Consider the following 26,987-nt stretch of genomic DNA (forward strand, 5'->3'; position numbering starts at 1 on the left):
GTCAAATGGTAACCCCACATTTCACTTTTTGAGGAATTGCCAAATTGTTTTCCAAAGTGGCTGCACCATCTTACATTCCCACTGGCAATGTAAGAGGGTTCCAATTTCTCCACATCCTCACCAACACTTGTTAACATCCTTCCTTTTGTTTATGGCTTAGGGCTTGAGAAGTGGTATATTGCTGTAGTTTTGATCTGAAATTCCCTATTGACTAAATGTGTTGAATATCTATTTCATGTGCTTATTGGCCATACATATATCTTCTTTGAGGAAATGTCTATTCAGATCCTTTGTCCATTTGTTAATTGTTTTTGCCTTTTTATTATTGAGTTGGAAGAGTTACATATATACACTGTATACAAGTTCCTTATCAGATATATGATTTGTAAATATTTTCTCCCACTCTGTGGGTTGTCATTTAACTTTCTTGAGCTTATTTGCAGCACAAATGTTTCTACTTTTCAGGTAGTCCCATTTATCTATTTTGTTGCTGTTGTTATTCTTGCGTGTGCTCTTGGGTGTCATATCCAAGAAAATATCTGAGCTTAGGCCTTGAATAATGAGTACGACAGAACCAAATTAAGAATAGTAGAAGCTCAATCCAGGCGGAGGTGACAGAAGAAGCAATGGGATGGAAGCATGATCCACTGTGATATTCTCTTCTGTTTGTTTGGAACAGGGGAGATTCCCACAGAGCCATACCTAGCAACCTGGCACACCATCATACCAGTCTTAGGATGCACAATGTAGCTCTTAGAAGAGCATTATTGACATTAGCCTATTGCTGGCTGCAGGTTAAGCTCAATTAAAGGATTATATGTACTAAAAGAATGTTTCCATAATGTAACATTTTAAAAATATCTACATTCCCTCAAATAATTTTTAAAAACATGTCCTCTAATTTGGAGGTCCTGAGGCAAAGTCCAGTTTACATATCCTCGTTTTCATTCTGGATTCTATACTCTAAGAGGCTGCCAAGTTTAACTTAAAAGCTTTTTAAAAATATTATCATTATATGAAACAATGGTACGTAAGCAATCTGCTCTTCCTCTGAACCCACTAGCAATTTATTTGCACTCCTCTTATAGCTTTGATCACACCCCTCCTTATCTTAACCTATCATTAGAGTGTAAGCTCTTTGATATTCTCTAGCGTGTCTATTTTCCATTCATTTCTCTAACAAATATTTATCAGGTCTAGGTCACTGTGTGTGGGGTACAAGGTCAGACCTAAAACCACAAGGGCCAGGAAAGCTGAGTTATAACTTACACTGCAGGGCTCCTCTTTAGGGTCAGGGAGAAGCCACCCTCTAAAAGGCCTTTGCCCGACATCACAGGCTGGTGTTGCTTCCTCCTCTGCCCCACCCTGCTGCCCCATTCCTTTCTTTACCAGTGTCTCCTATGAGTGTTTCCTGAACAAATAATTTACACACTAATTCTCACCTCAGGAATTGCTTTTGGAGAACTTGATCTAAGACCCTATGATAGAAGAAACACAATGACAATGATATGCAGTGAGGATACACAATGAACCAGATGGATTTACATTTTTCTAACTAAGAAGCTATATTTAGATAACTATTTGCACAGCTAAACCATCTTTCTCACCTTGCTTTGACTAGCACAACACTAATAAATGCTCCATAAATATGTGTGGGGTGAACAACTATGAACCATTAAATGAACCAACAAATATAAAACACTTATACCCAATGACTAATTCCAATGCCTTTGATTGGGCAATATTGACTAGAGAGGGATTTCAAAGAACTCTATTTAATGGCAGAGAACCAGGTTAATATTAAATAGTGGAAATTAAATGTATCAATTATGGTAAAGTATATAGATCACTTGGACCTAATTGGCCAGAACTATGAAATGTACCTCCAACAGAAATGAGAGGAGCAAGAAACACAGTGGGAACTGGACTAAGATGAATTCAAAGCTCAAGAAGGCTAAATTGTTCATGCATCATTCTTGAATATTTTGGTGTCAAGAATTAGATAGCCCTGAGCATGCTGACTGTCCTATTACCCCAGTTTTCCTGGAAATGCTGATAACTATGAACCTCGACCTAGTCACGTAATTTCTCTATGTTCAGCTGCTGTGTGATAAAGTAAGGAGTTGCCCAGGACTGGCCCAGAGATGAAGTGAAGAGCAAGAAAAAGAGGTAGGAAGATGCAGGCAGCAGCTAGCAAAGGGGGAAAGCAGGGGAAAACAAAGCTATAGAAAGGCGTTAAAGGATGGAGAAGGGAAAGAAAACCATCTCAGGTTTAAAATCTACATAGCAAGAAGGATGAACACGGAAAACTAGAAAATTAGCTGCAACAACAGGGAGTGAATTTAATATGTAAAATAATACTATATTTGGATAAGGCCAGAACTGATACAGTAAGCCTGGTAGTGGTGTTAGAAAACACTGCCCCCTAGAAACAAGTTTCCCTCACAAATTGACAAAAACTGTGTGAGTCTCAGACTTGCCAAGCATTCCAGATCCCCAGTGAAATCTCAAACTGAGCCCCAAACCAGGTCCCATCACCTAAAGTCCTGCACTATAAGTAGTGACCTTACTGATGGAGGCCATAATAGAGTAAGATTTTTTTTCTAATCCCCACCAACCCTTTGGGAATACTATCTGTTTTTTAAGTTATAATATAGCTATTATAAGCACACAATTCAAAAGAAACAAGAAATATATACAGTTAAAAATAATCTTCCCCACCTCCTCTGTCTCCCAGCTCTCTGCTTAAGGCATCATGCATTATTTTAGTTGTTGTATGTTCTTTCAGGGCTATGTCATGAAATTTTCAAACAAATGCTTTTGCTCTTTTTCCACTCATATGATCCTCCTCCTCCCCAACAACCCATTTAACAATATATCTTGGAGAAGTTTGAAATCAAAACATATACAAGGACCTTATTCGTTTTAGTAACTGCATGGTATTCCACTGTATATTTGTTTTTTGTTATGGATTTATTTATCTAGTTCTCTATTATTACACACTTAAATTTCCATGTTTTTGCTACTACAAAAATGTTGCAATGTAAATCTTTGAAGACATATATATATATATATATATATGTAATATGTAATATTAGAAACACATATGAGTTTGTAGGATAAATACATTAAAATGACATAGCTGTCAATATCTAAGTGCATCAGTTTTACTTTTTATTTTTTAAATGTTTATTTTTGAGACAGAGCATGAGTGGGAGAGGTGCAGAGAGAGAGGGGGACAGAGGATCCAAAGTGGGCTCCGGCTGACAGCAGACAGCCCGATGTGTAGCTCGAACCTAGGAATCATGAGATCATGACCTGAGCCAAAGTTGGACACTCAACTGACTGAGCCACCCAGGCATCCTTATGTGCATTATTTTTACTTACAATTCCAAACTGACCACAAATTTAACAATTTATGCTCCCACCAGCCATATAGCAGACTGTTCATTCCCTCACATATTGAATAGTATATTATTAACTGCATTTTACCTTTGTCAATTTAACGGATTTTTTTAAAGTCTCTAGTTTCAATTTTCATCAACCTTATAATGTAAGTGACAGACTAAGCTAATTTTGGTCTGTTTAAGAGACATTTGTGTTTCTTTTTCTGCCTGCTCACATTCTTTGACCATGGTTCTCTTCAGTTGTAGTACTATTTCTTACATATGCTATGCTTTCTTTTGTTGAAAACATTAATTTGTTTGGATATAAATTGTAAATACTGTAATATTCTTTTCCAGTTTGACATTTGCCTTCAGTTTAATTTAGAATTTTCCCCAAAACTTATTTTTTATTACTGTTACCATCATCATCTTCATTATTCAGTGTACTCAAACATACTACTAGTCTTTTATTTATGGCTTCAGGGTTTAATATTATCAATACTTAATCTATTCTGAGATAAAAGTAACTCATGGTTTCCTCTAATATTTTTGTTTCTTTTTTCACATTTAACTCTTACATACCTCCAAAATACTCACACAGACACAGACACACAAACACACACACACATACTCTTTTTTAAAAAAAAATTGAGATGAAATAGTTTATCTTTCACCCCAGATATGGCTTTACCCTAAAGCTCTTCCTGCTATTTAATGTTTAGTAATAAAAAGGACTAGAGAATAATTATTTCCAATTTTTTTTAAATTTTTTTTTAACGTTTATTTATTTTTGAGACAGAGAGACAGAGCATGAATGGGGGAGGGTCAGAGAGAGGGAGACACAGAATCTGAAACAGGCTTCAGGCTCCAAGCTGTCAGCACAGAGCCCAACGCGGGGCTTGAACTCAGAGACCGCGAGATCATGACCTGAGCCGAAGTCGGCCGCCCAACCGACTGAGCCACCCAGGCGCCCCAAATTATTTCCAAATTTAAACTCCTAATTTCTTTTTTAAAGATATTTTCATCCACTTAGTTACCAAAACAAAAAAAATAATTTTTGTGTCTAAGTTATTAAATATTGTATAATTCATTTTATGATAGATATAACAGGAAGTTAGTACGTTTAAGGTTAAATTTTTTACAAGTGTTTTACTGAGATTATAAATAACATTTTCTAAACAGGATATAAAAAAAGATACCTGCACTTCCATGTTTATTGCAGCATTACTCACAAAAGGCAAGATAGTGAAGCAACGTAAGTGTTTATTAACAAAAGAGTAAATACACTAGATAGATAGATGATAGATAGATGATAGATGTTATTCAGCCATCAGAAAGAAAGAAATCCTCTCATTTGCTACATCACAGATGAATGCTGAAGGCATTAATAAGCTAAGTGAGACAGACTAGACAGAGAAAGACAAATACTATATGATATCACTAACACATGGAATCTAACACAAAAAACAAAAAAACAAATTCATGGAAACAGAGAACAACAGTTTCCAGAGACTGCAGGTAGAGTAACTGGGGGGATGATGGTAAAGGGTACACACCTGCAACTAGAAGAAAAGTAAGTTCTGGAAATCTAATATACAGCATAGTGATTATAGTCAAAATACTGTATTACATATTTAAAGTTGCTAAGAAACTACATCTGCAGTATTTTTACCACACACACACACACACACACACAAATGATAACTATGTGATATGATACAGGTGTTGGCTAACACTGTGGATGAAATCATATTGCAATATATACATGTGTCAAATCAACACACTGTGCTCTTAGATATTTAGCATTATCTGCTTTAAAATGTCTTCCAGGCTAAAACTTTGACTGCCAAACTCTGAATTAGAGGACTCTGCAGGCTCAGTCTCTGCTCATGTGTGTGCTACAGCCAAACCAATATTATTTTTGATACTTATAATATCCTGGAAAAATTTAAGCCTCCACAAAAGTAAAGAGACTGGCTTAACTGTATATACCCATTACACAGCTACAACAAACAGTAGTTTGTCACTCAGTTTTTCCTATCATTCCATTTATTTAAAAAAATCACTTATTTTTATTTTCTTAAAGTATCTGAGCAAATTCCAGACCATTGTATCATAACTTTTGTAAAAACTTCATATAATCCCCATCAGATAGCACATAAAAAACATAGCATACTGTCATTTCTTACACTTTGTAATATTAGCAAAAATTCCTTAATAGGATATCAAACAACCATATTGTATTCAATATTCTTTGTCTCAAAACATCATATTAAAAATACATTTTTTCAGCCAGAGTCTAGAAAAAGTCTACCCATTGCATAAGAATGATATGATCCCTTGAGGAGCCTGGGTGGCTCAGTAGGTTAAGCATCTGACTCTTGATTTTGGCTCAGGTCATGATCTCACGTTTCGTGGGATTCTCAATCTCTCCACACACACCCCTGACCCCTACCTCACTCACATGCACATGCATGCTCTCTGTCACAAAAATAAATAAATAAACTTAAAAAAAAAGAATGATATGACCCTTAGTTATCTCAATCTGTAACATTTCCCCCTCTCCCTCCACCTCATATTGTCTACTAGGTGATTTGTCCTGTACATTTTTTCCTACATTCTGTATTTAGGTAATTGCACCCTGGTGCCATTTAGCATTGTTCTCTAACCCTGTATTTTCTGGAAACTGCTATTTAGTTCTAGAAGCTTCCTTCTTGTTAAGTTCATGTTTTTAATTTTTATTTTTTTAATTAATTTATTATTTATTTTGAGAGTGGGGAGGGGCAGAGAGAGAGAGAGAGGGAGGGAGGGAGGGAGGGAGGGAGGGAGGGAGGGAGGGAGGGAGGGAGGGAAGACAGAATTCAAAGCAGGCTCCACACTGCCAGTGCAGAGCCTGGCACAGGGTTTCAACTCACAAACCATGAGATCATGACCTAAGTGGAAGTTGGATGCTTAACCAATTGAGCCACCCAGGTGCCCTTATAAGTTCATTTTTAAATTTATTTGGAAAAGAGCAAGAATAATTCATGGATGGATGGCACTGTGTACTTCCTAGTACTTCTCAGCAAGAGGAGTATAATATCTGGTTGTCCTATTTTTAGTTAGATTAAGAATGATCAGAGGGTCCAGGTGTTGTCATACTGAGCCATCCACTTTAAATTTCCTCAACATATTACACCTAATGATTTTAGCAGTCATAAACGATCCTTACCTATATCCATTATTTTTGAAGGGGATACAAAATGGTAATTTTTGAACCCTATAATTTTTACAGAGTGTATTACTGAAATTCATCTCTAAAAAGACATTTTCTTCAACAAGTATTTCCTTAATTTCAAATACAGTTTGTATATAAAAGAAAAATGCTCAAACATTATCAATTTTCAGAAAAATGCACGTGTGTCTTATCAAATTCTAAATGTGGCCATTATGTTTTTGTTAGTTGTTTCATTTTGTGGTTGTGTTGTTTTAGTGTGTTGGTATCATTATACACTCAAAGATTTTTATTTCTTTGACATGAATACAGTCATTCTAAAATTCACATTATTTCTTATTTGGCTGGTAGAAGCCTCTTCCAGTTGGCTTCTGGGTTCATTGGAAATAAACCTCAGTCATCTTTGATTGTTTCCTTGTTTTATGGCTAGAATAAAAATCTAAGGCTCACCTTATATATTTCCTGCCCCAGGACAGGAATCAACCATTTTTCCAAGGAGACCTGGTTCCATTTACTGTAAAATTGTAGTTAGAGATCAAAATCCAGGTACTATGGGCATCTTTGCTACATTATTTCTAGAACTTTTCAGTAGACTTAACTAGGACATCATATTTAAGAAAGTGAAAAATAAATTATGATTTCATATTGATATTGCCAACTAAAATTAAAATCACAAAACTTTCATTTAAATTGTCTGAGAGTGTCAGCCTGCCGTATTACTTTCCTATTGTTGCTATGACAAAATGGCATAAACTTGGAGGCTAAAAAGCGTACAAATTTATTATCTTACAGTTCTGGAGGGGGGAAAAATGAGATCTCAAAGCTGAATTCTTTTGAAGTTTACAGAGTAGAATTTGGTGTTTTGTTTGTCTCTTTGTTTGTTGCTTTTCCCAGCATCCTGCAACTGCCTACCTCGTTTAGATTATGGCTACCTTCCTCCATCTTCAAAGTCAATTGCATACATTTTCTGACCTCCTGCTTTCCTCTTTTAAGGACTCTTGTGATTACATAGAGCCCATCCAGATAATCCAGGGTAATTTCCCATCCCAAGACCCTTAACCTAATCACACACATCTGCAAAGTTCCCTTTGCCATATGAAGTAACATTCACAGGTTCCAGAAATTAGAACTTGGATGTCCCTAGGGGCTATTATTCAGCACACCATGCTTATTATATATATTATATTACATTATATATTATATTATAATTTATTATACAATATGTTACCATATATATATATATATAGTACATTATAATAGCTTCAAAGCAAAAATAACAAAAATAACAACAACAATATTATAATTAAAGAGAAAAACTACTAAATTCAGTTTAGTCTGTTTTGCACTTCTCCCTCATTGCCTCCATTTAGGATATATTCCTCTAGGATATAAACAAAAGACCATGTTTTAAAATAACTTGAGATGATCTTTCTGTTCTGATTCTATCAGTTTGATACTGACTTTGGTTAATTTGTTTCCATTTGTGTTCAAATTTTAGGAATTTAAAAATGATTTATTTTATTTGGAGTTACATAAATATACATGGTTTTAATATCAAAATGTAACTTAACTCAAAAAATATACATACGATAACTCATTGTGGTTTCAATTTGCATGTCTGATGATGAGTGATGTTGGGCTTCTTTTCATGTGTTTGTGACCATCTGTAAACCTTCTTTGGAAAAAAATGTCAACTCACATCTTCTGCTCATTTTTATTTTTTTTAAGTGTTTATTTATTTATTTTAAGAGAGAGAGAGCATGAGTGCACCAGCAGGGAAGAAAGAGACAGAACCCCAAGCAGGCTCCGTGCTGTCAGCACAAAGCCCGACTAGGGGCTGGATCTCATAAACTGTGAGATCATGACCTGAGCTGAAATCAGGTGTCAGACCATTAACTGACTAAGCCACCCAGGTGCCCCTGCCCATTTTTAATTGGATTATTGTTTTTTGGGTGTTGAGTTGTATAAATTCTTTATATATTTTAGATATTAACCCCTTATCTGATACACCATTTGCAAATTAATCTTCTCCCATTCAGTGGTTTATCTTTGTTTTGTTGATGGTTTCTTTCACTGTTAATATCACTAATCATCAGGGAAACGCAAATCAAAACCACAATGAGGCATCACCTCACACCTGTCAGAATGGCTAAAATAAAAAAAAAAAAAAAACACAAGTATTTTTACAAGTGTTGGCAAGGAAAGGGAGAAAAAGGAACCCTCGTGCACTGTTGGTCGAAATGCAAGCTGGTGCAGCCACTGTGGAAAACAGAATGGCAATTCCTCAAAAAATTAAAAACAGAATTATCATATGATCCAGTAATGCCACTACTAGGTATCTACCCAAAGAAAATTAAAACTTTAATTTGAAATGAAATGAAATTAAAATACTAATTGCAGCATTATTTACAACAGCCAAGACATGGAAGCAACCCAAGTGCCCTTCTATAGATGAATGGATAAAGAAGATGAAGATGTGGTGTATATGTGTGTGCGCGCACGCGCGTGTGTGTGTGGGTGTGTAGAGATATATACACAACAGACTATTACTCAGCCATAGAAAAGAATGAGATCTTGCCACTTACAACAATATGGATGGATCTACAGGGTAGTGTATTAGGTGAAATAAGTCAGAAAGACAAATACCATATGATTTCATGCATATGTGTAATTTAAGAAACAAAACAAATGAACAAAGAAAACAAAAAGAGATAAACCAGAAAACCTACTCTTAATTATAGAGAACAAACTAGTGGTTACCAGAGGGGAGGTGGGGGCAGGTGGGTGAAATAGTTGAAGGGGGTTAAGAATACACTTATGGTGATGAACACTAATGTACAGAACTGTTAAATCATTATATTGTACACCTAAAATTAACACAGCACTCTATGTTAATCATATAACCATAATTAATTTATTTAAATATAAAATAAATAATTTATAATTTTATAAAATTATAACAATTTAATTAAAAATAAAATAAAATAAAGACACATTTAAAGGTATCTGGCTTAATCTCTGTCCCTTCATTCTTGTTCCCTTATATTTCTTAAAAGTAACAATCTTCTTTAGTTTTTTTCTATTATTTATTTCTAAAAATATCAAAAAGCTTGTATAAACATAAATGCAGATAGATGGCTGATAAACAGATGTATCTCGACCACAGAGATCATTCTATTGTAATATAAGGATATCTTCCTCATTTCTTTCACAGATGCCTAGAGTTCCACTGAATGCATGTATCCTATTTTATCCAATAGTGTGAAATTTGAGGTAAAGATTCAATGTATTTTCTTTCAGAAAGATAGCATTTTGTGCCAAAACTACTTATTAAGTAATGTATCTTTTCTCTAACGATTTTAAACAGTACCTTTATTTTGCACTGTTTGTTAGTATATATGGTTCTTTCCCAGAGCTTCATTATCTGCTTATGGGCCTATCTATTCATGCAACAATACCAGGTTATTTAAATTATTATCTTCTACATGGTATTTATATGGTATTTAATCATAATTATCTAGATGGTTTTAAAATTTGGTAGGGTAAATCCTCCCAAGTTAACTTTCTTTTTAAAAAAATGTTTAGTTATTTTTGCTTTCTTATTTATTTCCACATAAATTTTAAAATAAGCCTAATTAAAAAATAATCTTATTGATATTTTTATTTAGATCATAATAAATGTATAAGAGGATAGGTTCTTGAGGCAGCATCATTGGGGGCCATCAGAAAAAAAATATGTCTGTGATTCAGCTGGAAAAGTGGGCATAGATATCAAAGATAGTAGTAATTTTAGGTAGCAATATGCACTCTGTATAGGATTAGTAATACTGGGAGTAATGCCATTAGCATCTACATTAGTGCCTCACATTTGCCAGGCATTATACACACATTATGCATTTTAATCTTCATATAAACCTTTTAAGAGGCAAAGTCAAAACTAGAACCTAAATCTATCTTTCTCTACAGCCTCTAATGAACCACTACATTCTGCTACGTCCAAGGAAGTAGTCTGAAACAATCTATTAAGTGACATCCTGCATTAACTGTACTCTGGAAGAGAATTGCCTCCAAAGTACCAGTAAGTGTGCTGAGTAGGAGGACTTCTGTGAAAGCACTGGTCCAAAAACAGACTGGCTGTCCCTGACTGCTGGAGAATGCTATGTCTTTGTAAACGAAAAAAATGTAGGCAGTGACCTATGACTCTTACAAGGTAAGTAAATATCTAGGACCTGCATACACCTGCAGTCTAAGGGATATTTTGGTAACATATATGAGCATTTCTGGGGATATTCTATGTAAATCCACTAAATGAATGACCTTCAAACTTTAAAATGCATCAGATCATCCAAAGACTTATTAAAATATATATTACTGTGCCCCACCCCGAGGAGTTTCTTATTCAGTAAATTTGCTTTGGGACCCAAGAATTTGTGTTTCTAACAAGTTCCCAGGTGATGTTGATGCTATTGTTTCAGGACTCACAATTTAAGTTCGATGGGCTATGCCTGTAATGAGTACCAATAATAAAATCTGATCAAAGTAATGATCAAGTAAGATCATTTTCAGGCTACCATGCTAAAAAGTGTGCAATTTCTGAAAAGGGGAGAGAATGAATACAAATGTTTCAAAACACAGGCAGAGTGTAAGGAGTATGAAGTTGGCAGTCTGGCAGCCACCTCATAATCTAGTCTCTGTCCCCAAAAATCTGGGTGGCCTAGACTTAGTCACTTAATTTCTCCAGACTCAGCCTGCACATGTGTCAACTGTAGCAGAAAGGAAAAAATATATTCAAATTTTGTCAGAGTTTTAGGATTCTAATACAATAAGGTGCACCCATTCTAAAGAAATTAGAAATATAGGAACTAAGACTGTCCTTGGAGAATGCAGTTACAATTAATTAAGCATAGCATTTCAGAAAGGAGATATGCAAAGTCAGCATAATGAAGGCAAATTGTTAACACATCCCTGGGAATTGACTATAATGTGATTGAATGTATTAATATTAATATACCTAAAAAAGAATGTGCCAATCAAAATAACAATTGGTCAGCCTCGGGAATGGAAAAATAAGCGTTTAGGAAGACAAACTGGCAAGTATTATCTACTCAGGAACTGTCCAAAAAAGGAAATCTTTACTATTGGATTCAAGCCTTATGGTTTTATACTCCATAATAGATGAGATGGCCTGAGCTACCTCAGTTGAAAGTCCTTGCTTACCAACATTGTTTTTGTTTATCTTGTTGATTGGCTTGCCTAATGGGAGAGTGAACCTGATAGAAGGAGCAATGTCCAATCAATTTGCCACTGCAAGTTTAAAAATGGGCCTTTGATCGTAATTTGGCTTTATCTGTAGCTTATATACACTGATTGACAAGTGGGACGATGTGCTATGATCTGTAATTGCATTTCTCATTACAAATGCCTAACTTGATTTTTGCATTGTTTGTACATGTATGAGTCTTTATGAGTTTAGAAAATGCATACTCATCCCTAATCTGCTTTAACTATACTAACAAAACCAGGCTTATGAACCTACAAAATGAGTATTAGAAACTGAGTGGCCTTATTTACCAAGATAAAATGTCCCTTTGTGGATAACTACCTAGAAAGAAAGCTTGCATTTCCCAGGTGGTACTTCTCTGCATTGCTATGAGGGCTGGTTGTAGCCAGTATGATCACAAATCCATGTTTTAAACTTTTAAACCTTCCTCTGCTCTATTCTGTATCATTGAGAGGGACTAAACACTTGTAGATTATGCTACCCAGACTCTCACTGGTTTCAACCAATGGACTGAGACTGGCATGAGACCAAATGACAGAAGAAAAAGAAAAGCCAAGTATTTCTCCCTCTTCTCAGCCTCTTCTATCCCCAGTGTAACTCATTTCCTACATTACACTTCTTCAGTTGTAAACTCAGAGTTTTAAATAATCAGAATTGTTTGTACTTTCCCTGTCCAACCCTGAGTGATTACCATATGACATAAGAACCCACTAGGAACTATAACCATGTGTTCAAGAAGTATGAAGTGTGTGTCCATGGACAGACAAACGCACACGGGCCCGTGTGCGCGCGCGCACGCACACACACACACACACACACACACACACACAAATTCATTATAAAATCATATAAACCAATAAAAATTCTGGTTTGTACTTTTTTTGGTAAATTATACTAGATAGCCCCATTAAGTAGACATAAGCCAAGTGTGTGACTCATTGTGACTGTCAAAAGAACAGTCAGAAGGAATAAAAGTCTCAAATAGACAAATGGTTAGGAGGGCAGTTATAGACTTAAATTATGTGTATGTCTAATAACAAACTAAATGTAGTTTTCAGTTTAATCTGTAAACATATCACTAGGAGCTGGTCTAGAATACTTAGCAATATTCAGACTGATAAACATAATGTTAGAGGATATCATCACAATACTGGACCACTTTGGTTAACCAACATATTGGCCAAGGAAGTTGACTGGTCTCCAGGCAGGGGATCCAAAGATATATGAGAAAAAAAAAATACCTCTAGATCACTCATCTTATTTCATGCATCGAAATTCCCTGTGCTTATAAGGTAACTAACTTTCCTCCTGGGCTTTCTGTTTTGACCCCCATGAACAATAGAAGCTATATTCTTTCAAATGCTTCTAGCAAAATTAACTATGACTAGTTGGCAACATGAACATGTCTTGGCATATACTTTTTCAAACTCTGTTCTACTTTCTCTTGATACTGGTTTTTCCCCCCTCTTTTCAGGTAAGAACAAGATTTCATCATCTGTACCTTATTTAGACATAGGATTACAACTTTGTATTCTGGTTTTAAGCAACAAATTCCAACAATGAATGACCAGGTTTTGATCTGATACTTTGTGAATATGCTCCCATCACTGAGATCCCAATGTTGAACTGTTAACATCTATAATTAAAAATGTACACCGTTGTCAAAAGTGCCATGGAGTGTTTAGAATCTTCTCTGACTGAAGGGCTTTAATGGCTTCATATTATTGAGTCCCACTTCCCGAGTGTCTTTAAATCCTTGCCGGATAGTAAACTAAGAACACACATTAAATCTTCGAGACCACCAAGGGAACATTTAATGCATTCCTGCAGGAACTAAGTTATATGGCTTCCAACAGTGCCTATGTAAGTGAATCTGAAGGTTTTTTTAAATGCTTACTTCTAAGAGGTAAATGGCATAGGCACAAGCCAACACAACTTAGTATTTTTTGAAGGTAATGGAATTAATTAAAATATTGAAAAATTACCCTAAAATGAAAATGCCTGTTGCATTCACTCATTTGGTAAATAATTGAGACCCTCTATGTGTAAAGCTTTTATGTTTATTTTCCCATATATTTTATTCTCCACAAGACACTTCTGGGGACTGAGAGAGGATGACGTTAATAATTGTACCAAAACAATAGCCATAAACTAGCAGCATCCCAGGCAAATCGTAACATAGGTTCACTCTAACGTGATAGAAAATGTGAAGGCAAGACCCATTCCTTCATTTTTAGGAATCCACTAAGTGGAAAACAATATGATTGTTCCATTTTAATTTCTATCATCATTATCACTATTCAAGATTTTTTTGTCTTGCCTTCTGCTATTTTATTTGATCCTTAAAGAAGCTTACTATATAATCACTACTACCATTGTCATTTTATACATGAGGAAAGTAAGTGAAAGAGGGTTTAAATAAATTGTCTACATTCACATGGCTAGAAGGTAGAGAGAGTGGCATTCAATTTAAAACCATGCAGTTTGATTCCAGAGCCTAAAATCTCACTCACTCCCCAAAGCAACATCCTAGGATACATTTATTATAGTAAGAAATGGCGAGGTATTCTGGGACCACATAGAAATGGCACTTAAGCAAGCCTCTTTGACCAAGAGAGGCTTTCGAAATGATTTGACAAATAAGCCATTTATTCAATTAACCAAGGGGCAAGGGTACAGACAAGTGGATGGAAGGGACAACAAATAAAAAATCTGTAGGCAAATCACTGAAATTTTCTTCAAGATTAATGGTACACAGCAGTCACTCTCTCTCTCTCTCTCTCTCTCTCTCTCTCTCTCTCTCTCTATATATATATATATATATATATATGTGTGTATATATATATATATATATACACACTACACACTACACACACACACACACACATATATATATATATATATATATATATATATATATATACATACACACACACATATGATGTGCCCTTTAACGGCAGCCCCAGAACATGTCCAGTGAAGGTATGAACTCTCTCATTTAAAAGAACAGATAATATATGTTATGAGTTGAACTGTGTGCTCCAAAAAGATAAATGGAATTCTTAACACCCAGTATCTCAGAATGTAACCTTATTTGTAAATAGGGTTGTTGCAGATGTGATTAGTTAAGATAAGGTTATACTAGAGTGGACCCGTGATCCAATGAGATTAGTGTTCTTATCAGAAGAGGGAAAATATCATTGGAAGACAAACACACACACACACACACACACACACACACACACACACACACACACACACACACTGACAGAAGCACAGGTTGGAATGATGCAAGTGAAGGCCAGGAACACGATGGCCACCACCAGAAGCTAAAACAGGCAAGGAAGGATTCTACCCAGAATCTCATCTCAGAGAGAGTATGGCCTTGCTGACACTTTGCTTTTAGAATTCTAGCCTTCAAAACTGTGAGACAATACATTTCTGTTGTTTCAGTTACTTTGTGGTACTTTGTTATGGCAGCCCTAGAAATCTAATAAGATTTATAATCATGCAATTCAGGCATTTGTACAATTTTGGAATTAGGGACCCTTTAAAGCTAATATTGGGCATTAGCCAATGTAGAATTTATATATGTCATAAAATGTTTACATGAATTTTATATAACACAGCCAAATGGTTGGCTATAATCCATCTTGTTGATGGCATGGTGAAAAGTTATTCAAAATGATCAGTTGTTCTAATTATACATGGTATCAATACAAAGGATCACTTAGATTTGGTACTATACCACACCTGGATGCCTAAAAGTTAATTTTAACATACAGAATTTCAATGACAGCCAACAGAAAAGACACTAATTAACTACGGATTTTGCTCTGCTCAAGCTTATCCAACATCATTTAATGATTTCTGCCAAAAGCAAGTAAGAAAACAAGAGGAGGCCAGGTTGTATGGGATAATGTTTCCTCATGTACCATAATAAGCAGAAAAAGGAAGAAATCAATGTTTGCTGATGGAAAAAGATAAAACTGTCAGGAAAATAAATGTTATTTTTAGGTTTTGTTAAGACTTTGGCGCTAAGAGAAAATCAGAATAAAAGATTGATAATTCCTAAAAAAACAAATAAACAAACAAAAAAGAATTGATTCAGTCATTCCTAATAAATGTTTTCTCATTTTTCAGTCCTGAAAATACTCACATTTTACAAGCACTTTCTTTGGTGTAGTTTAAGTTAACTTTTGTAGATCCCAGAAAGGTTTTTAATCTTTATTGAGTTTTTGGAAATATCTCTGAGCATTTCAGGAAAAGACCATGAGGAGTCTAATTCAGAATAAATATGTCATGTTTACAACCAGCACTGATATAGATTATTAATTACCACTGACAGGATATTCTTTAGCATAGAGGTAGATCAGTAGTACTTTCTATTATTATAATTGAAATTATTAAACCTAAATTTGAAACCTCAATGTTTTAAAGTCAATTTAAGGAATGTTCCATTAGATTGGAGTTTAAAAATTTAAGTAAATCCAATTCATTTAATTGGTATCTTTGATGCCCTAGCTATAAGTGCAGAGAATAAATTTCACTCAATAGGATCACATGTAGACAAATACTATATTTTTCATGTTGCCTTTTATAAATAGTAGGGATGGATATAACTATAAATGATCATTTATGACATGTTGAATGTGCCCAAATGACTCACACTTTGTGGATTTATCTTTATCTGTTTATATAGTACATACATATATGTAGTAAGTGTGTATGTGTGTATATATACCTATTTTTTGTCTATACGTATATACAAAATGGCAGCATATATGTAATATAGACTCAAAACTAAATCAATTAATTCAATTGACATTCCACCATGAAAAAATTCACTTCATACTACGTTAACGTTACTGAATTTAGATTTGTTGACAGCTCAATAACTACTATGAAAAAAATTTTTAAATCTGAAGGGAAAAAACTATTGTGGGATATCTACCACTTGGAAATTGCCCCAGTTAAGTAAGACATATCTGAAAACATGTCAATAGGAGTATTATTCTAATAATAAAAATACAGAATCCAATTCATCAATGTCTATGTAATTATTCATAACTTCCGTATTAAGAGAACTGCAATTGTCTACCCTAAAATGATACATTTTAGGGGTACCTGGATGGCTCCGTCAGTTGAGTGTCCAACTCTTGATTTTGGCTCAGGTCATGATCTCATGGTTTGTGGGATCAACCCCAATGTGGGGCACCACACTGACAGAGCACAGTTGGCTTGGGATTCTGTCTCTCTCTCTCTCTCTCTCTCTCTCTTTCTCTCTCTCTCTCCCCCTCTGCCTCTCCCCTGCTCATGCCCTCTCTCTCTCTCTTTTTCAAACTAAATAAATAAACATGTTTTAAATTATACATTTTAACCATGAACACAACCAATAGATTCTTAATTACATGTTAATAGGAAGTATGGATTTCCTTCTATCTCCTGGAAATGCCCTAATAATTTTAAAATACTTACTTTATGTCAACTGTTGTAATAAAGTAATGATTATGATATTATCACTTCTACTTATAATATTTTTCATTAAAATATATAGATCTCAAAGTAAGATTTCTAAGTTAAAACTTCCACATGATTTGTATACCTAAAATTTTGATTCTGTCTGAGAAATCATTTTCTGATCTCTCTGAGGATCAAATTTTGGCCACAAAAGGTAAAGCTGTCATAACCAAACAAATCCTTAGTCTGTATTTACAGTCAATCTCCATCACATGCAATTCCTTGTGCATTAACTTGCAAACTTTCACTGCTTAGAAGTAATTCAAATAGAAGAAATATTTTTTTAAATATTAGGATAAATTTGAAAATATAGTCGACACCCATGCTATTCATGTTAATAAAACTCTTAAGACAAAATTTGACGGAACATCATACCTTTACTAATGACTTGTGGCTTTCCTTTTACAAGTCTTCAGGAAAAGTAGTATGATAATTCTGAATCACAATTAAGCAACATAAGGTCAGCAACCAGGAAGAAGAATCTAGGGTTAGTTGTGTAAATATACTCCTCATTATGTTTGAGTCCAGGAAATAGGTACTGTCTTATAGAATTGCCATGGGGAAAGAAAGACTGAGATAAGAGATACAAAAATAAGTATGTTTTTTGTAACCAATCCTGGTGAAACAGGAGATTGTGAATATGACAAAGAGAAAGAGGGAAAACCATACAACAAACTGTTATTGTGCTGTCACTGCTGAGAGTAACTGGGGCTCCATTCTACTGGGATCCTCTGAGGAGCCATGTAGAATGTGTCGCAGAATTGCCTGACCAAGGGGGCATGTACCAATTGGAATCTACTCCCTGTGGACCAAAGAGCTTCTTTGCAAACAGCAATTAGTACTCTGCCTGACAAAGTTTAGTCTAGTTTCAGAATCTCAAGTTTTGTGCTGTGACCCTCTTCTTAGGAACTAACAAAGAATCCACGCAGCATAGTCAACCAACAGCAAGCCTTCCGGATTGCACTGCCTGAGCAGCAAGGCAGTTTTCACTGCAACTGGACTTGCTGCAGAGCCCTCTCTTGCTCCAAAACTGAGAATTTTTAAAGTTTTCCAATAAAGCAATATTTCTAAGTGTAATATACGCAGGCTTTAAAATCCAAAAAAGCCTACCATATACTGGACTTCTTTCTTCGTGGTATGGCTGTGATAAGCAACAACATTTTTATAACCTTAGATGGAATAGCCCTAGCATGCCTCATTGGACTCCAAAAGCCTTTACCATTTGAACAGACCAGTAAAATTCAGGGTACTTTATTTCTTACCTTCTGCCACATTTCTATCTTACTATGGCATCCATGGTACCTGTTACTTCCTTTTCGGAAGTTCAAGATGACATGATGTAATCAATATAATGTTCTGTAGATCACTGAGACAATCAAGTTCCCTGTGCACTATAATGTTATAGAGAGTCAGAGAGTGAATTCTGACCCAGGGCACAGTAGTACATGTGCATTGCTGTCCATCCCACATAAAAGGAAACTTTAAAATCTTCTTGGTGACAATTGAAAAGCATCCATTTGTCAGATGACTAGCTGTATACTGGCAAATCTGCTCCAATGGAGACATGACATGTAGCATAGCAGCAGTGTTGATTTGATTGTCTACCACAGTCTATCATCATCTGCCATAATCTACCTGGGTTTTAGGTATCTTGTATGTGAAATAAATTGGAACATGATAGAGACTACCACTCCTTTACTGTCCAAGCTTTGACTGTAGTACCTAATCTCTGAAAATTCTTCTGGGATGCAGTACTACTTCTGATTTAATATTTTGGTTTGGGAGAGGCAATTTTACAGGACTCCACCTTCCTACCATAATGACTCTGAACTTTACTCCACATGTCAGGTAACAAATGTGGGGATCCTGCCAGCTGCTAAGTATGTCCCTCCCAATTACACTTTTGGGAGTCTGGAGAGATGACCATAAACCCACTTCTCTGGGCCAGGACCCCATTGATCATCTCGCTTCATAAACCTCCACTCTATGTCAGTATTACAAATCCATTGATTTCTGTGTCAACTCAATCTCTGTACCTTGAAGAGCCTTCAAAAAGGCTTGGTATTTTTCTTTCTCCAAGGTAAATTACTATGACAAATGGCCACAAATCCCCTTGGGGAAGGATTCAGCTACTATTTTTGGTGTGAGCTTGTAGTGATATTTGTAGGTCTTTCCTCAAAGAAATCTGGCTTCCAAGAAAACTAATAAAAAAAATTTAAAAAAAAAAAAGAAATCTGGCTTCCTTTTCCAACAATGAGTGTCGGCTCTGTGAACAAGTTTAGATTTGGAAATTGCGTGACTGTGATTTTTTGTAGAGTGGAAATCAACCTCCTCCTTACCTCGTTACCTCTGTTTGTCTGTTTATATGAGTCAAGAACCACTCTAGTCAGCTACCCCTATATATTACCGCTAAACACACTATAATCTATCATTCATCAACAAAGCCCTACAGATAAAGGCAACATGCTTGCTACTCCAACCTTGCTGCTCATTGTGCTATTTATATCCACATTGAATCTGTTGGTTAAGTGTGACAACCCAAACTCTGCCATTTTTGAATCCTATCATCCTGCTGATTTTAGAGATTCTACTTCTATGGCAGCATCCCCTACTGAAACCCTGGTCTCCCAAGGACAGTCACCAATGAGCTTCGCAAAGATGCCAGTGCCCATCTGACCAGTGCATTCCTCATAGTAACAGAAGTATCCCTTGGGAACTCTCTAAAAACAAGTTTCATAATAAATCTATGCTAACATTTCCACCTCCCTGAGCCTTCATTAAGTAGATTAACATTTTTTGAGCAGTTTTCTGGAATGGATGATCAGTGTTTCTTATAAGCATAAAGACTGTCCATGGAATTAAACAAAAGATGAAATCTGAAATACCTATAAACACATTCAAATCTCCTCAGGAGCAAAACAGACTCTCTATTCATGAAATAGAGAATCCATTAAATGTTTTTTTAAAAAACTCTTTGGTCAATGCTGATATACTGGGAGTAAAAAGTATCAGCAGTTTTAGAGAAAAGTGTTGAACCAAAAAGTAGTTACCACATTGTGTATAAAAATCAATAGAAACAAAACTATTTGAAGGTATGACATCAACCTTCAGAAAGACTGTAAATCCTTCCTCCTAAATGAGCTGTGGTAAGTGCATTTACGCATGTAAAAATGAACTTAAAGGAGTACATCCAAGAGAAGACACTAGGTGTGCATGTATGTGTGAGGGAGGACAGACCGTGAAGGTAGCTATTGATATGGAATTTGTGATTAATATATTTTTAAATATGACATATACTAAAGTCTTTCCTAATCCTATCCAAATATTCATTGAAAAAATATTAGCTGTTTTAGTTGGAGAGTCTCTTATATGATGAAGCAGAGAGATCCAGCCTAGATAGATTTATCACAGATGATAAAAGAATATTGTATGGAATTCTATAAACCATGATAAGGAAGAGATGCAACATTTGATGATCTCTGATTAGATAACAGATTCCAATTCTGCCTATTTAATTGGACATAAATCCAACAATCTAAGACCTCTATTGTTCATGTGCATGCATTAATTTTATTGTAAGAAATTTAACAGACTGAATCAGAAGAAAAAACATATGGAAATGTGAACCAAGATGTACAAAATATTTGCAAAGGAGAACACACAGATAGCACTAATGGTTTAAAACTGAAAAACCTGTTACCAAGGCTTGCTAATATATTCATTATGGCAAATTTATCACTTTAACATCTGCATACAGAATTAACAAGGATAAAAACATCAATAACTCAGCAACAGTCTTGACAGTCAAGAATACATTTATATAGCAATCAAATGACTGAATATGATCCCATTGTAAAATTGAATGGCCTTACCCTTATTTTTTTAATCAATAAAATGAACAATGCCTAGGATGAACTGTAATAAGCTAGTAAACAATATTAATTATTCTTAGGTAGGTGCTTGGGATATACATAATCATATTTTAAGGAATCGCTTTCAAAAATATTACAGTGATGAAAAGTAATATTCAAATGAAATCTTACCCAGAAAGCCAACGTATAAAAGTAGAGCTTTTTGGTTGATGCACATTTCATCTTTGTTTTGTTTTGTTTTTGAAAAGAGAAGAAAAGCCTTTCAAATATAAATAGCCAGGTTTGTTATTAAAATAAATTCAAAGACCTTCACATTATACTCATTACAATAAAACTGCCTTCCTGTTTGAGAAGTTTGAAATATTCAAAGTGTCTTACTGAGAAGTTCTTTGTAAAAGTTTTCCATACTTTCTATTGCACGGTCCTATAGCAAGAAAAATGCAATGCAATTAAAGTTCCAGTATTTATTTGGGTGGGGGATATAAAAAGCTCATTTCCAATATCAAAGAGAAGAAAAAATGTCTGAGGCCAACCAAGCAAATACAGAAACACAACAAAAAGGAGTGACTTGCTTTCCTCTATAGCTAAGTGTAATATAAAGCCATTGAAATTAAAATAGCATGGCATGGTAGGAGAAGGGATAAGTAGAATGGTAGAACAGAATAATTCAATTTTGGGGCATCTGAATGGCTCAGTCAGTTAAGCATTTGACTCTTGATTTTCACTCAGGTTGTGATCTCAAAGTTTGTGAGATCAAGCCCCACGTCAAGCTCTGGCTGACAGCACAGAGCTTGCTTGGAATTCTGTCTCTCCCTTCCCTTTCTGCCTCTCTCCTGCTCATGCACTTTCTATCTATCAAAATGAATAAACATTAAAAAAAGAATAATTAAATTTTATTAGTGGTGAAAATAGCATTTTTAAGAACTTTTAAAAATGCTTTAATGTTACACACTATATAATAATTAAAATGTTAACAGCTCTCATTACGAGAGAAAAAAATTGTAACCACGTACGGTGACAGATGTTAACTAGACTTAACTGTGGTGATTATTTCTCTTGTACACCTGAACCTAATATAATGTTATATGTCAATTATACCTCAATTTTGTAAAAATAAAAAAAATAGCATTTTAAAGCTGTAGGGTGGAATGCTCACTCTCCTGTCTGGATTAAGGCAGAGGGAAAGAAGAAGAAAAAAGAGAAAACACTAGACTAATACTTTGTACCATGGACAACACATTCCCTAATGATTAAATCATTAAATACATTAGCAACTATATAAGCTGTTAGAAAAGAAGTATACAATGTAAGATACATGGACATGAAAGGGATCTTACGAAAGTAGGTATAAAATTCAGAAGCCAAAATTGAAAAGATTAAAATGATTCATCTTTTAAAAACAAAATTATCCAAGTAAAAGTCACATAAGCAATATTAAAAGACACATCCTGGTAGATAAAATTTGCAACATAATTTTCAGATACTGAATTTATTTTTATAGGACGTAAAAAGTCCCTACGGGTCTGTAGGAAGACAAGCAGCTAACCCATAAGAAAATAAAGAAGGTAGATAAAAACAATCAACGGACAAAGGAGATGAACAAATGATTGATACGTGGGTGGGAAAATGTTCAAATTGACTGGTAATTACGAAAATGCAAATTGAAACTTCATTATAGTATAATTCACTTCCTCACATCAAATTAGCAAAAATTTTAAAGATTCACTTGTGCTAAGGAATTAAGGTAAAGTCACTTTCAACTTTGGATAAATGCCATTTTGAAGAAGGAAACTATCCTACAATAACACTGGCAGACATGTAATCAGGACGTGCATAAACACATACACAATACCAGAAGTGCTCACTAAGTTACTATTTGTAATAGTAAAAATCTCTAAGTAATTCAATTTTAAACAAAATAGCAGCAATTCCATGTATCTAGTGCATCTGTACAGTAGAATTTAGTGCATCCATACCAAGTATAATTCAGCCTCTGTGAAAATAGTGATCTAAGTCAGTGGTTCTCAAATTTCAGGGTACATCAGGATTACCCAGAGTACTGGTGACAAGACAGATCACTGGCCCCAACACAGGATTTTCTGATGTGATGGGCACAAGAACTTTCCTTTCTAACACATTCTCTTCAGGGACCACACCTTGAGAACCACTAAGCTGGATCTATAGTTGGTGATTTGGACACGTGGACAGGTGAAAAATTCTAGCCACCGAATAATACTTTTCATTACCTAATTTAAAAAATGAAACTAAAACATTAACATATACAATCAGATTTATGGTAATGCACCTAACAAGGACTGCAAAATGATACATCAAACTATTTAACATAAACCTCTGGGAGGTGAGTGGGACAGTGACAGGGAACATTTTGTAAATATCTCATTGTTTAAATCACGTATAAGAGAGCTATATTAAGAATTCATTTGTTATTGATGTGATAATATTGAGAGAGAAGAGAGGAAGGAAAGAAGGAAGAAAAGAAAAGAGAAAGGGAGTGATGGAGGAAAAAAGAAAAGAAGAAAGAGAAAGAGAGTGGGTAGCTGAATCTTGAAATTATGGACATGTAGAGGTAATATTAGGTTTAGAGATTTACTAACAAATCGTTGCCTCCCCCTGCTTTCTTACCTCTTCATATATGTTATAATAAACCTTCATTAAATGAAGTAGTCTGAACATAGTCCTAGTCCTTGCAAGCTAAGCAAAGGTAATTAACAGAAATGTAAAAGCTCTGTGGAGTATTAAAACACAAAAAATATTGAAATTTATTTAAATGGGTCTAATTTAAAGTAGGCCACAGGAATGCTAAGAACCACTTTATAAATCTACTTATTTTCATACTTACATATTCAACTCTAGACTTTAAAGCCTAATCATAAATTGCTTTAAAACAATGAATAAAAACCCAGCATATATCTTATTACATACCAATATAATGCTTATTTACATGCCAACTACATATATACGTGTATGTGTATATATATATATGTACATACATATTTACAATACCCATTTAACTCTCAAAAGGATTCTATGATATAGGTATGATGTTTACCATCATCCTTTGTATACAGATAAGACACCTGAGGCATAGAGAAAAGAGAGGTCAAGGAACTTTCCCACACTCACGCGGGCAGTCACAGTGGATCTAGGGTCATACCCAGGTAGTTTGGTCCCAGTGCCATACTATTAACTACTGCACTGTACCCTCCTCTCCTTCATTTATTTCCCTTGCATACGATAATATCTTCAGGCCATTACATATTGCCAGATGATATATTTTTGAAGAGAATTTTTTTTTAATCTATAAAAAAATACTGCCTTTGAACACTTCTGGAAATGGGGACTTTTATGACTCTCACTGCCAACAGGAATAGACAACAGATTAAGGAATCTCCTGAAGAGTGGAGTACCTCACTCTTCCAGTGCATTCCCAACCTATCACATTCAGATGAGCCAAGACAGCCAGGAGGTCGTTCCAGCTTCATGGCCTCAGCCAAGAAAAACCATCCTCAGGACCAGCTGCTATCAGCATGCCCTTTAGCGTTTGGCCAGGATGTCGATGCCCAGCTGTTCTGTCAGCTTTCCTTATACAGTTTGTTGACAAAGAAGAGGCCTGGTTAATTTTTCAAGCGGGTGATATAAACTGAAACTGTGTCACCTGTGAATGCCTGAATTACTTCTAGGAATGAAGAAATAACAATACTGAGACAACTTTTTCCTAGGGTCAGAAAACACTGAAATGGTTCCAGCAATGGAACTGCTTAGAAAAAAAAAAAAAAAAAAAACACACAAACACACACACACACACACACACACACACACACACATAAGGCAATAATCTACTTCTTTGTTACAGAATTATTTTGGATTGGCCAGACATCAGAGATTATACTCCAGATTGTGAATCATTGCAGACAAAATGCATGAAGAAAATAAGAAATTCCTAATACTAAGGGAACATAAGGATGGAGATGAGGGAGCAGACAGCAGGGATGACTTTTTAAAAAGATAGAAAGTTGCATTTTTAAGTGTAATTTGTAGTTTAGAAGGTGCTGAATTTGGTGGGTTCGGTGTGGGAATGATGGAAGGATTAAAGAGTCTTCTCTTGCCACAAACTGCCTCTCATTTGGCAATTTGTGGCTTCTTTTAGATTTGGACATTCATATTTTGATCCCAACTTTTTGATTTTGGAATTGTTATTCTATGTATACAAATACAAAAACTATCATCAAATTATAACAGCACTAAATTTTCTGTGAGATAATATTCTTGAGTTAATGTCATCATTTTTTAAATTTTAGCAAAATTATTTTTATTGAAGTCCATTGTTTCTATATGAATTTTAAAATACAAAGGTCTGACATATAAGTTTTTCTATATCCAATTTTAATAACTATCATTTTTGTCCTTGTATGTATAGTTTTGCAACCATTGTTTTCCATGAAGTCTAATCGTAATAGGTCAAATTGTATAGAACTCAAATTTATTAATGTAATTTTATTCTTTAATCAATTTTCAGTTAAAAGCAAGTATTATAATTTATCATTTTAGCCATTGTGAATTTTAATTTTAATAATTATTTTTAAAATTTAATAACAATTAGGTTTAATAATCATATTTTCTAGATTACTTTTTACTGTCTTTCATTTTACCAACAGAGTAGCATTAAGTTTTATATTTTACCGTTTTAGTTTTAGTCATGGTCTTATTTATCCATCTATTGCTTCATTCTATGAAGTTCATTTGCTTATTTTTATTTGTTCTTCAGGTCACAATGGTAAGGTCAAACATCTTTGCGTATTAAGAGTTATGGTTGGTAGGAGCAAAAGAGAAGGTTAAAATGATGAGTTCATAAAATCTCCACACTGCCCCTTACTTTCTCCTCTGTAGTGGTGTTAGATGGATTTTTTTTTCCTGTAACACTAATACTTAAAATATGCAGCTTTGCCACCAAATGAGATCTCTCTTCCATCATACTGTCCGTATTGATTGCCAGTGCAGATTTTGAACCAGGCAGGTTAAATATATGACAATAAGAATCGGCAATTACTAAAACATCCTGAATATTCTGTATTGAATCTGAATTAAATTTTTACATCATGAATACACAGCCTAACTATATTACCTTCTGCCTAACTCTTTCTTTCACTCCTACAAACTTTTGCTTTGCTCATTATTTATAATTTTAGTGCCCTTTGAAAGTCTCAATTTCTGTTCCTGCTATTAAAGTAGTTTATGAAAGCTGTAGCAGATGACTCTGAAAGCCTGAATGCATACACCTGCAAACATTTGTTTTTCAAAGTTTTCTATGAATATAATGATGAGGAGTAAGGAAAGTGCATGTGACCTCATGCACCACATTCTTCAGAACAAATGCTTCCTCAGCTGCAATTATGTCATCATGAAATCATGCTCCACATTCTAAAATAAACTCATTGCCATATGAATTGTTATCTTTCTGAGATATTTTTGTAGTTGTCTTTTTAACAGCTTCCTTAGAAGTGTCTTCCAAATTTCTCACAATACCAAAACAAAAAAATTCTTCATCTTATCCAAGTGAATACTTCAAGCGTGAATGTTCAGCAATCACCACCCTTATCCTGCACTGCAGACACGCAGTGACTTCAATGTCTCTCTCTCTCACACACACACAATTTTTTTAGCTAAATCTCCTGAAATATGTACATTTTTGACTT

The 26,987-nt window shown here is 34.8% G+C and overlaps 1 protein-coding gene across 1 annotated transcript in view; it reads right to left on the reverse strand.

Annotated features, from left to right (window-relative positions):
* MDGA2 (MAM domain containing glycosylphosphatidylinositol anchor 2) overlaps positions 1-26,987 on the reverse strand; it is an 856,127-nt gene that overhangs the window by 467,502 nt on the left and 361,638 nt on the right. The window lies entirely within an intron of this gene.

This window comes from Panthera tigris, chromosome B3 (assembly GCF_018350195.1).
Source record: "Panthera tigris isolate Pti1 chromosome B3, P.tigris_Pti1_mat1.1, whole genome shotgun sequence".
In the NCBI taxonomy this organism is placed as follows: domain Eukaryota; kingdom Metazoa; phylum Chordata; class Mammalia; order Carnivora; family Felidae; genus Panthera; species Panthera tigris.